Source organism: Penaeus vannamei, chromosome 8 (assembly GCF_042767895.1).
Source record: "Penaeus vannamei isolate JL-2024 chromosome 8, ASM4276789v1, whole genome shotgun sequence".
NCBI lineage: Eukaryota > Metazoa > Arthropoda > Malacostraca > Decapoda > Penaeidae > Penaeus > Penaeus vannamei.
In genome coordinates this window covers 16,172,397-16,179,896 of record NC_091556.1, presented here as the reverse complement: position 1 = coordinate 16,179,896, position 7,500 = coordinate 16,172,397, and the positions used below count along the sequence as shown (strand labels likewise).

General features: G+C 50.0%; 1 protein-coding gene across 1 annotated transcript in view; it reads left to right on the top strand.

The window, feature by feature from the left end:
• Positions 1-7,500, top strand: part of Tet (Ten-Eleven Translocation (TET) family protein) — a 176,448-nt gene that overhangs the window by 419 nt on the left and 168,529 nt on the right. The gene's annotated exons all lie outside the window — the stretch shown is intronic.

Below are 7,500 nucleotides of genomic sequence, written 5' to 3'. Positions count from 1 at the left end.
TTCAAAAGTTTTGCACAAGTTTTGAAATTGATTTTAAGAGGAAAATAAAAATAAAGCGCTTGGTTTACTGTGCATCAAAACCCGAATCGATGCGATGCGGTTCGAATAAGTGCAACTTTGTCGAGAAAACTTTTGCCGAGTGTCGGAACTTCGCCCCAAAGTCTGCCTCAGCGATCGCGCTTTTCATGACTGAAAAGTGTTCCAAGAAGCACTCCCGAGCGCACTCCGGCACGAATCGACAGTTGTATTTCCTCCTCATCCGAAGACTTTGCGAGTGCGAGCGAGTGATGTTGTGTGAGAGCGAGTTTGGGCGAGGAGGGAGGTTGGCTGGCGCATGTGTTGGTGCAGTTAGTCAAATAAACAAGCGATTACGTAGTTTTGAGTGTGCTCTTGTGTTGAATTTTTCGGCCCAAGATTATTTGCATTGCGTTAAACTACTTCCGTTTGAGTGTTCGTCGGCCGTTGATGCAAGTTTTCAGTTTGCATTTTTTTCAACTTTGCATTTTTTTTTTTTTTTTTTTGCCGCGGCGGAGGGAGTATTCGTGCGGCGATGTTAGCATGATTAGAAACAGTGAATGGCTTATTTTAAAATTTTGAACCAAAGTCTCGTGTTTACGCCTAGTCCATACATTGATAAAATAAACGCTAATTTGATCAAAGATTGTCTTTTTTTCCACACGAAATTTAAAAGTGGCGCTTATTTTGCACGCAATTAGAGAGCGCTAAGGACTCCACGACCGCGAGTTCATTCCAACTTGTGCCGACCAGAGGAGCGAGTGCGGACGCGTGGATGCGCCTTCGAACGCTTAATGTCTTCGTCTAATCTGACTAATAAAGTGCTGGCTGTCACACACGCAAGACGGCAGTAAAGCGGGACCCAATTACGGTTACTCTAGTACCTTTCTCTCTCTCTCTCTCTCTCTCTCTCTCTCTCTCTCTCTCTCTCTCTCTCTCTCTCTCTCTCTCTCTCTCTCTCTCTCTCTCTCTCTCTCTCTCTCTCTCATATTCATATTCCCATTCCCATTCTCCATAGCTGTCTCTCTATTTCAATCTCGTCTATCTTTGTCTGTGCATATCACCCTTTCTCAGTCTTCACATTTCTGTCTATCTGCCCGTCTTTTCATTCATCCGTCCGCCTCTATCGGCATGTCTCTTATTCCGGCATTTGTATTTTTCCCCTTTTTTCCAACTCTCTATCGGTCGCGCTCGGCGCTGGCGGCGAGAGCGCGAGCCGAGCCTGTGCGATGGCGCGAGCGTGTTCTTGTCGTTATTTCCCATTTTCGGGGCGGAAAGTTCGGAACTTCGGCGGCGATCGCGAGGCCGCGGTGTTCCGTCGCGCCGAGCTCCGGAGATCGTAAGTGGTGCCGATCGGAGTGGTCCAGGTAGTAGGTGGAAGTGGTAGATGTGGTAGATACGTTTTTTTTCGAGCGGTATTCACTACTAGTCACATGCATACTCCAGCCGCCACGCACGCTTTTAAAGTTGATCCGTCGACACGTTCACACATACACGCGCCTGAGAGGTGTAGTAGAGAGTATGTGCGTGTGTCTATGTGAGCCGGAGAAAGGGAAAAGGGAGGGAGAGAAACGGAGATACGGAAGGAGCGAGGGAGGGTAGGGAGTGAGGCGAGCGAGCAAGCAAGCAAGCACCGCGAGAGGCAGGCGAAGACGGGTCGGGGGTCAGCGTGTTTTGATAATTACCCCTTTAAAGGCCGCAGCCGAATGCAAATCGCGTATGAGAATCCATGCACAAGGCCTGGAACTAGAGGCTCGTAGCGGCGCATTCACGAATTTCGTTGGGGGAGGGGAATATTCGTTAAGATTTAGTGCGCGTCGCTCCCCGCCGCGGGTTGGCCGTGCGCGCGACGGTGGCCGATGTGGGCGGTGGTGGGCGTTCCGAACGAGGCCGTGGGCGGAGCTGCGGCTGGGCGTAGGAGGTAGTGTCACAGGGGAGGGGGGCGGGCGGTAGGCGATGGGGGAGAGTGGTGGTTTGTTAGAGTAATTAATCGGGAAAGGTGATGGGGGAGGGAAAAGCGGGGGGATGTTTACCATACAACACCGCCGCCGTCGCCGAGCGCGTGGCTGGAGTCTGGGCCTACACCAGCACACCGTCCCCGCTGCCTCAGTCTCACACTTGTGCTTGTTGCTCGCTGGTCGCCACCACTTCGGCCCGACCAGGATGTTCTAGTGTGCTTCCTCTTCGGAATTCGGTGCGAAGGATGTAGCTCACGGGAGTAACACGACGTGTGTTGCATTTTTTCCTGCAAGCTGGGGAAAAACAACTCTAGTGCTACTTTTGGAAAAGTTTTAACGGAATTCAGGTAAAGAAGAACTTAGTTTTTCGCACTTGGCTTGATTGTGCAACTAGTGATTTTTGTTCAACTTGTGACTTGTGGACTTGGTTCTTTTTCATTTTTTCGACACGGATAAGCGACTTGTGTTCGTGAATGGAAACATAGACGCACTCGCATACATGGACATACATCATACAGAGAGAGAAAGAGAGAGAGTGAGAGAGAGAGAGAGAGAGAGAGAGAGAGAGAGAGAGAGAGAGAGAGAGAGAGAGAGAAAGAGAAACATGGAAGGAAACTTAGTCGAAAAATAGTTTTCCCTTCCGAGCCTCCAAAGTAAGCGCCGTCGCCTCCACTCTAGGCCTAAGTCTCGACGACGGCTTAAAACAGGAGATCGAGCGACGGAGGCGCAGGGAAACGGGAAGTTCCTCGTGCGACTTGCCTGAGTGACGTCGAGGTTCATCGGTGAGCGACTTTGAGACTTTGCGATTTTTCGAGTGACAGTGTGCTTGTTCAACTTGTCGTTTTCGGACACGCGACCAAAGAAAAGAGAAACTTGAACGCAGAAACAGAAACTTATTCAGAAGTTCTTACAAAGTAATTTTCCTCCGAAGTGTGCATTCCGGTTTCCACGTATCTAATTTCCTCTTTATATCCAAATCGCCGCAAGTTCGCCGTCACTGTTCGAAGTCCTCCTCCTGTCACTGGACATCACTCGCGTCGAAGCCCTCAGAAGCCGAACTCGCCGCCGTCAACGTCAACAAGCCCGCGACCTCTTGCCAGCGCCACACACTCCGCGGGCATTGTGTTCGGCCAGTGTTCGACATGAGTGCCGCTTAAAAAGGCCCCTGGCGCTCGACGGCCGCCTTCGAGAACAAGGGCGCCGTTTAGTTCGCCATTAGTCACGTCTCGTAAAATCGACCAGATCACCCGTCATATCGCTGAGTCAATATTGATGTTATCTCTCAAAGCCTTCGGAGCGATATATAACGCCCCTCTGCAATATACAGATACATAAAACAACAGGAACACACATTCGCGCACACGCACAAACACGGTACACGGACGTCCTAACGCGGTCGAAAGTCAGTGAGTGAGCGAGTGAATAAGTGAATGAGTGAGTGAGTGAAGAAACAGGGCTTAGTCGAAGGGTGTCGAGCGAAACATCAAAGGGGGTCGTGTCGGAGTTTTGTTTTCGTGTGTGCAGTGAAAGAAACAGAAAAGACAGTGCCACGTTAAGCTACGTACGACTACCTATTCGGACCCTTCAGGCACGACCCTCTCCTACAGTCGGCACAGGTACGACGTCCTAGTAAGTCCCGAGACGAAAAGAATCAAAGTTTCAAAATGCAAGACAAATGTCACCGAAAAACCTTTACCGCCGCGAGTGCCGAAGATCCGTCGGAATCTCACCTGTAATCAAAAAGTCAGTGCCAAAGGAAGAAACTTGGAGAGGAAAGTCGTGTGTCAGAGGCAGAAACCGGGAGGAAAAAGTCGTGTGTCAGAAGAAACCGCGATTCACCGTCAGTGTCAAGGGAAGAAACCGGGAGAGAAAAGTCGTGTCAGTCGAATAGAGGAAGAAAAAAAAAAATGTGCGTCATTTTCCTAGGCGGTGCGAGGGCGGGTGTCGACGGGGGTCTTATTAGCAGCGAGTTCGAAAAATCCTGCGCCCGGTCTGGCAATCTTGTGTAAATGCGCGTTTTTTCCTTTCTTTACCGAGCGTTTAGTCGTCGTTTCCCGAATTGACCTTTCGCGAGGAAGAGCCAATGGGCGGGATGGTGGCGGGAGGAGCTGGCGTTATCATGAACTTGTCGGAATTGGTAAGTTAGTGACTTTTCCGGCGACAGGAAACTTCGCTAACGGGTCAAAACTTCTCGGGAAGTCGTCGGGGAGTGTGTATGGTCTGCTTGTTTACGTCTCTCTCTCTCTCTCTCTCTCTCTCTCTCTCTCTCTCTCTCTCTCTCTCTCTCTCTCTCTCTCTCTCTCTCGTGATGTATCAGTGCTTATATCAATGCATTCCAAGTGTAGTATACTCTATACGCATGCAAGCAGAAGTGTTGCCTTGTTAGCTTGTCGTACTTTAGATGCAGAAATTTTATTAACATTTTGCCATCACATTTCTTCTCACGTAGATTCCTCCCATCATCATATAGTTCCATTGTCTCCTGCTTCGTGTGGTTTATCTGTTTTTGTTCCCTCCCCTCCTTCTCGTCTGCGTCTCCCTTTCTCCTTATCCACCACTTTCACACAACATTTCTGTCATGATCCAACTCGTTCATTTCTCTGACCTCCTCCTCTCCCCCTTCCTTAGCCATTTTTCCTCTGTTCCATTTCACTCTTCCGTCTGTGTCTTTACCAGGAATATGCTTTTCTCCCATGTTCCGATTTTTTTTACTTTGAACTCTTCGCAATCATCAAAGTCGTCATTATTAGCATGATCGTCATCGACATCAACACCAAAACCAACATCAATACCAACACCAAAATCAGCATCACTACCAACACCAAAATCAACATCACCAACACCAACATCAACATCAACACCAACACCAACATCAACACCAACACCACCATCAACACCAACACCATCATCAACACCAACATCAACATCATCACCAACATCAACACCAACACCAACACCATCATCAACACCAACATCAACACCAACACCATCATCAACATCAACATCAACACCAACACCAACACCATCATCAACACCAACACCAACACCAGCATGAACACCAGTCGCCCTTTTCCTCCTTGCAACGTCCCGCCAGTCCCTCTGATTCAGGGAAAAGTCACCCGCCGAGGTTGGCAGCCCTGCAACACGTGCTTTCAGATGTAGGGCGCCCGTAGAAGGAGGGATCTTATGAAGTCCTTTTTGTGAGGAATCGGACAACGCGGTGTCTTGTGGCTCACGGTTAATGCATGAATACGGACACTCGGTGAAAGAATGTCCGAAAGTGTTAAAGAAAAAAAAATCGGAGAAGAAGGCGTGATTCTGGTGCGAGTTTCCCCCCGTCTTTGGTCGGCGGGGGGGACGTCTTGCTCGCGACCCCCTCCTCTCCCCTCGCCCTCCCCTCGCACCTGAGTTTTCCCTCCCTTTAACCCTCGACTGGAACCATTCACAACAACCACCCTCGCAAGATCCTCATCTCCTCGCTCCCCTCTGCTCCCTCCCCTCGCGGAGGAGTCGATAGAGTACCTTTAACCGTACCCGCGAACTCTTAGCAGCATCCCCTTCCTCTCTCTCTCTCTCTCTCGCCGTCTGTCTGTCGCCCTCTCTCTCCTCCCCTCGCCGCCTCTCTCCCGCCACCACCCTCGCCTCCTTCTTTCTCGTCTCCCCCCCCCCTCTCCCCTCGAATCCGCCCCCGAGGCATCCAGCGGCATGTCTAGGCTGCTTGCGTGCTTTGGCGCTCTGCTGGTTCGCATTTTCTTTTTATACGGGCCTACTTTCGCGCCTGCTCACGGCGGATGCGCATACGCACCCATTTGAGTCTGCGCGCACGCACATGCTTAGGCTGCTGCACATGCATATGCATGGGCCCACAGGCATGCGCGCGCTCATGCACAAGCACGCGGACACGCGCTCCCATTCGCGCTCTTGCCAGAACAGGGAAGCATCGCTCTCACGCGAGCCCACGAACGCGCGCGCGCGCCGCCATGAACACACGCAAGCACGCACACACAAACATAAATGCACACATATACTTACATATACATACAAATAACTAAGGCCAACCTTAAATACACACATGCACATACATACATGCATACATGTATGCACATTCGCATATACATACAAGCATACATGCATACATGCATACATACATACATACATACATACATACATACATACATACATACATACATACATACATACATACATACATACATACATACATACATACATGCATGCATATATGCATACATATCAACATACTTACACATACACATATACATACAAACATAGACAACACACATACATACACATGCCCACGCAATCTATTTTTCGCACAGAGACTCGTAGCCTTGCTGACCGATCGAGCCGAAGGTTCCTCGAGGTCCCCGCGCCACGATCAGCGGAGTTCAGCCCCGGAGGATTTCACATTCCGGGTCGGGTTGCGGGGGTCCTATGGCCTCTGGGCGGCGGGGAGGGGGGGGGCGCCCACGGATTTATGCATAATGGTGATTCGGGTCGTGCGGGCGTGGTCGTTCTGTCCGGGGGAGGGGGTAGAGGGGAGAATGCGCGGATGAAAGAAGGGGGAGGAGAGGAATAGTTTTGTATATTACTTTCTTAGAGAGAGAGAGAGAGAGAGAGAGAGAGAGAGAGAGAGAGAGAGAGAGAGAGAGAGAGAGAGAGAGAGAGAGCCATTCGGTACGCGACGAGTGCCATGATTAAGCTAATTCTTTACCTCATTTATCTTTGCTCTTGTCTTTCCTTTACCTCTTTGTTATTTGTCTACTTCTTTGCCCTCTTCGTCTTCCCTGGTTTTCTTCAGGTCTTTCGTATATTTTAACTTATTTGCTTCCTCTCTCTTTCTCTCTCTCTCTCTCTATCTCTCTCTCTCTCTCTCTCTCTCTCTCTCTCTCTCTCTCTCTCTCTCTCTTTCTTTCTCTTTCTCTCTCTCTCTCTCTCTCTCTCTCTCTCTCTCTCTCTCTCTCTCTCTCTCTCTCTCTCTCTCTCTCTCTCTCTCTCTCTCTCTCTCTCTCTCTCTCTCTCTCTCTCTCTCTCTCTCTCTCTCTTCTCTCTCTCTCTCTCTCTCTCTCTCTCTCTCTCTCTCTCTCTCTCTCTCTCTCTCTCTCTCTCTCTCTCTCTCTCTCTCTCTCTCCTCCCAAGTGTTACGGGAAATCCGTCGTCATTGCTATTTTTCCCTCTCTTTTTTCTAATATTTTTTTCTTCGACTTTTTTTTCGCTTCCCCCTCTCTCTCTCTTTTATTGTTCCACTTCTCTCTTCCTCTTTTCTCTCGTGTGTCTCTTTTTCTTCCTCCTTTCCTCTTCTCCCTCCCTCTCCCCCTCTCCTCTGTTCTCTTTCCCCGTCCCTCTCCTCCTTCATCTCCTTTCCCCTCCACTCCCTTCTCCTCTCCCCTCGTTTTCCCCTTCCCTCCTTTTCCCCTTCTCCCCCTCCCCTCTACCCCCTTCTCCCCCTCCCCTCTACCCCTTCCTCCCCCTCCCCCTCTACCCCCTTCTCCCTCCTCCCCTCTCCTCC